The 5,410-nt window shown below is 39.9% G+C and overlaps 1 pseudogene; it reads right to left on the bottom strand.

The window, feature by feature from the left end:
- Positions 1-251: 251 nt before the first annotated feature.
- LOC129497219 (oligosaccharyltransferase complex subunit OSTC-like) lies at positions 252-998 on the bottom strand (annotated as a pseudogene).
- Positions 999-5,410: the final 4,412 nt, after the last annotated feature.

Raw genomic sequence — 5,410 nt, forward strand, 5'->3', positions numbered from 1 at the left:
GAAAAACTATTTATTTCTGCTCCTCTCATACATCTTATTGTGCAGGAAACAGTCTCACACATATCTGAATAATGTACTGTCACACTATTTAAAGGCAAAGCACCATAGGTAAAGCTGATCACCTGTCCAGAGTTCTCAGCTTATGGGATCTCGCTTCCTGATTTTACATTAATTTTTGAAAGTCAGAAATGTCATCTCCACAAAATGTTAAGGGGGCTGTAAGAAATAATCACTTTATTCAAAATTATAGTTGTGGAAATGGGAGTATATTTTCTTTAAGAAATGAAAAACTAAAAAGAAAATGCCACTAAACATCATTGGTGTGTCAGTACAGGCCAGCAGGAGAAATACTGTGAGAAGTTTGTCTCTTTGATACCAAGAAGACATTCTAGTTCAAGCTTTAATATGATTCCTATTTCTCACTAGATGCTTCTTTTCTGCTGCTTCACTCTTTTTCCATATTTCACATCAGAGGATTGGTACAGCCTTTAAAACTTCATTAACAGGAGCAAATCCAATATCCACAGATTTCTTGTCAAAAGGCATTTTTTAACCCATCAGGTAGCCCGGCAGTTTCATTTTCATGAATACTCTAGCCATGAAAAAACTCAATAGGACACAGACGAATCCAATGAATAGAAGAAGAAATCTATTGAGTTTTGGAATGTTTGGTGCATTCAATCGGTCCAGGATTATGAAACCTAAACCTCCCATTGTAAACAGGAAGCTGGATGCAAGTCCTTCCATAATATATTGTACATTTACTCCGTAGGCCAAGAAAGCTACTGGTCTCTGATGTCCATGTTCATCAGGCATAGAACCAACACTTGGAGGTTCAACAATAACATCATAAATTATTCCTCTGGTGATGAGGAAGTAAGACACCACCACCAGAGCATACACATCATGGCCAATGGCATGTGCACCCAGGGCGGCTTCTTCAGATTCAGGTTGGGGCATTCGAGCACTAAGAACGGGTTGCGGTACAAGGTCTCCATGTTGGTGGCGGCAGGGGTTTCTCTCTCCTCTTTTATCATTCTTATCCAACAGATGAAATTTACTTCTGGTAGTTTAAAAGGAAGCCTCTTCATTCTTTTTTATAGATTTATATTATTCCCTTGAATGAATGTGCTGTGATTTACCTAATTCATCCACTGTTGGTAGACATTCAGGATGTTTTCAACTATATTACAATCATATCCTATTTCAAATAATGAAAAACCCTGTTCATACTTCCCAATTCAAGTCTGTCTTGCGGATTTACCTTTTTTCGGTATCTTTGGCTCCAAGAATTTATGTTAACTAACTAAAATTTAAATAAAAATATTTTAAAAAGAAAAAGAACTGATAGACTCCTCCATAGATTCTGTCTTGAATCGGGATCTCCAGAAGCAGTCCCTGAGATAAGTATTTCTGGTTTACTAAGAGCTCAGCCCTGGAAAAAGTGGGACAGTGGAAAATGAAGAAGGGAAGGAAGCTTCACCAAGTTCAGCATCAAGCAAATCACCTGCCTGGATGACTTTAACTCAGTCTAACAGGGGAACTCTGAAGACAGTACAGGCCGCTATGATCATGTGCTGACCAGGGCAAGCACACTGCTCCTCTCTGACATTTCTACAGGCTGCCCCCAAGGAGACAAATGCTAGCACCTACACTAATCATCAGGGTAGAAGAGTCCTAAGGGCAGCCTGTGGACAAAGAGACACAGGCAATGACTCTGGGGAGCTAGTGTGCATGAGAATGCCTGGGCAGATGTGACATTGTCTGCTATAGCAACCTGACCCCTGACTGGGTGCAGGCCAATAAGAGAGAATCAGTAGGAGATGAAGGGAAGCTTTCTAATCTAATCTAATTTAATTGGCCATAAAAAAAATGAGATGCTTAAACAGAGGAGTGTCTAGGCTGACTGTTGTCTCCACCACTTGTATGTCATGTGACCTTACGCAAAACATCACTTAACCTTTTTTTTTTTTAAGATTTATTTATTTATTTTAGAGAGAGAGAATGTGAGCAGGGGGAGGGGCAGAGGGAGAGAATCCTCAAGTAGACTCCCTATTGATCACAGAACCTGACTCTGGGCTCAATCAGGACCCTGAGATCATGACCTGAGGTGAAATCAAGAGTTGGGTGCTTAACTGATGGCACCACCCAGGCTCCCCTATCCCTTAACCTTTTTAAGACACATTTTTTCTTTGTGTAAAACTGGGAATGATTATAGCTCTTATAACAAAAAGCTTAGCACAGTGTCTGGCACAGAGTAAGAAATGATATGAGTTCCTGTCATTACTCAGCAGAACTTTATTCAAACAACCCCTGAAGGATTCTAAGCTGATTAAACAACCACTAGAAAGCACCTTACAAAGCAAAAGTGCCAGTGTATTTATTTATATAAAATGCAGAAATGGGAGAAAATCACATAAATCATAAGTTGCTATTTTTCTTGGAGTCTACAACAGCCACATTATTTCATAAAGAATTAGACCATATTAAATTACTCAGGCCTTGGAAATTTGTAAACCTGTACAAACCTCACACTGGAAACACTCATTCATATGTACTGTCACTTAAAGCACAAATTATGGTTGGTATAAAGATTTTAATTCGCATAAATTCACCAGTAAAAAGTACATAACAGGACAGAACTACTCAGGGCTTCTACACATATAAAGAGGCTGCTAGAAGTTATCATAGTTGGATACATTCTCTCTGGATAATTGAGTAGTGGGATTGGATGAAGGAGAAATAAGGAAGGATTTTTTAGCTGAATTCCTCCAAAAGCCAAACTTGGGCAAGGGCTTGGGTGCAAATAGTTTATTTGGGAGATATATTTAACCAAGTTTCTTCAGAGAAACAGAACCAATAGGATGGATAGATAGATGATAGATGATAGATAGATAGATAGATAGATAGATAGATAGATAGATAGATAGATGATAGATAGATGCTAGATGGATAGATAGACACGGGGTAGCTCACATGATTATGGAGGCTGAGAAATCCCATGATTTTCTGTCTTCAAGCTGAAGACCAAGAAGCCTAGTTGTATAGTTCAATCTGAGCCCAAAGGCAGGAAAAGGTGCGATGAGATGTCTGTTCCAGCTCAACAGTGAGACAGGAAGAAAAGAGGAAAATGCCTTCTTCATCTGCTTTTCTTTCTTTTTTTTTTTAATTTTTATTTATTTATGATAGTCACAGAGAGAGAGAGAGAGAGGCAGAGACACAGGCAGAGGGAGAAGCAAACTCCATGCCCCAGGAGCCCGACGTGGGATTCGATCCCGGGTCTCCAGGATCGCGCCCTGGGCCAAAGGCAGGCACCAAACCGCTGCGCCACCCAGGGATCCCTGTCATCTGCTTTTCATTCTATTGAAGCCCTCAATGGATTAGATGATACCCACCTACACTGGTAAAGGTAATCTACTTAGCTGAGTCTACCAATTCCAATGTTATTCTCACCCAGAAATACCCTCACAGACACACTCAGAAATAATGTTTAATCTAGGTATGCCATGGTCAGTGAAACTGATGCATAAAATGAAGCATTACAGAAGATGATACCAGGAAACCCAAGTAAGGGAGTCAGGAAATGAGGCAGGGAAGGAAGAAAAACAGATAAGGACAGTGTTCATAAGCAAGTTACTACTATGGGCAAATGATGCTCAGAGGTGCTGGGGACCTTCAGAAAAACCATGTGGAACACACCCTCAGAACTCCCTATTGATCACAGAACCTGATCCTCCAAAGGAGGGGGAAGCTGAGAAATTTATCCACCAACTTTCAGCCCCTGTTAGTTGAGACTTACACCAAGTTGTTGAATCCTTGACACTTATAGGTTGCCCTACAAGTGGGTTGACCAAGTTCATGGGGTGCAGAAGAAACCCTTTGGGAAGAAAAGCAGAAAGACAGAAATGCTTGGGTGGGAAGTTTACAGTATATATGGGAACTGTCCACTGTAGCTGCAGATGAATGCAATGACCGAGGGAGAACCAGTTGGGGCATCCACAGCATCTGCTACAAATAAATGTTTTGAAAATCTGTCATGACTCAAGACATAGTGAAATATGAATCCATTTTAGAACACAACTTTTATTATTACAGGGAGCAAAATATCACTATAATGTTATTGCTTCTAGAACTTTGTTCCATAAAATGTACCTCGAAAATTGTGCTCTAAGGAGGCTCTAGGCAATTATAGTCAACTGTTCTCTTTAAAAAACAAAAAATAAAATGATTTGTTTACTTATTTAAGAGAGAGGGAGAATACACACATGCACGAATTGGGGAGGGGCAGAGGGAGAGAATCTTCAAGCAGATCTCCTGCTGAGTACAGAGCTGGATGCTGCATTCAAACCCAGGACCCTGAGATCATGACCTGAGGCAAGGCCAAGAGTCAGAAGCTTAACTGACTGAGCCACCCAGGCACCTCCATCTTTCCTCTTAAAAAGAACTATTTCTCAATCCAGTTTTCCTTAGCCATATGACAACCATGATAACTTTAGCACACAATATACCGTAAGTCAACAGTCAATGTATCATAAATTAATGCCAGCACTAATACAACATTTTGGTCACCATATCTGTTACAGAAGAATCTGAATGTGTTAATACTATCCAATAACTCTGCCCTCAAGTTTTCTAGGCCATTTAATTACTAAATTTCTCCTTTAAAAAAGATCCCTATTGTAAGCAATTCAGGCTTTGGTGGTTGTCAGGGTTGTGAGGTCACCAGAGCTTTTAACCACTGCCTAACGTGCATCCTGTGCTGATTAACATATCTCGGATTAACTAGATTTAGCATGCGGCAATCATACTCCATTCAGTAGGGCCCATCTCTGGTGAATCATGGACATTAATAACAGTTGCAAGAGCTCAAATATTATATAATCACTAATTACATTCTGCGCAATTAGTGGAGGCTCATCAGTGTGAATCACTAATGGCTGATCACCCTGTTCTCTCTGGAAAGAAATAGACGGTCTGCATAATTTTCTGATTGTATTAGCATAGACACAAACGCTATTAATGAACTTTGGCGATCCTGAAGAGGTTCTGTGTCTGTGATGGACAAAGGCAAGAGGCTCCATTTGATGGGCACAGACACTTCATTTTGAACCTCAAAGCCATGTGTTTGTGGTTTGTTGATGTGACTCATTCATTCCCCACCTTTCAAAAGGAAAATATACACAACATCCTGTCCAACCAACCACTAAAGAACTTGCAAACAAAGCTAGTAAAAAACAAAAAACAAAAACAAAAACAAAACAAAACAAAACCGCCTATGGACCATCATTGCCTTTAGCTGATTTTCAGAGAGCCAACATTTAAGGATTCGTGAGTATTCAAATTTGAAGCTGGTGACAAAATAAGAGGAATACATCTGGAATAGTAAAGACCTTCTCTATTTCTTTTAATC

Source organism: Nyctereutes procyonoides, unplaced genomic scaffold (assembly GCF_905146905.1).
Source record: "Nyctereutes procyonoides isolate TBG_1078 unplaced genomic scaffold, NYPRO_anot_genome, whole genome shotgun sequence".
NCBI lineage: Eukaryota > Metazoa > Chordata > Mammalia > Carnivora > Canidae > Nyctereutes > Nyctereutes procyonoides.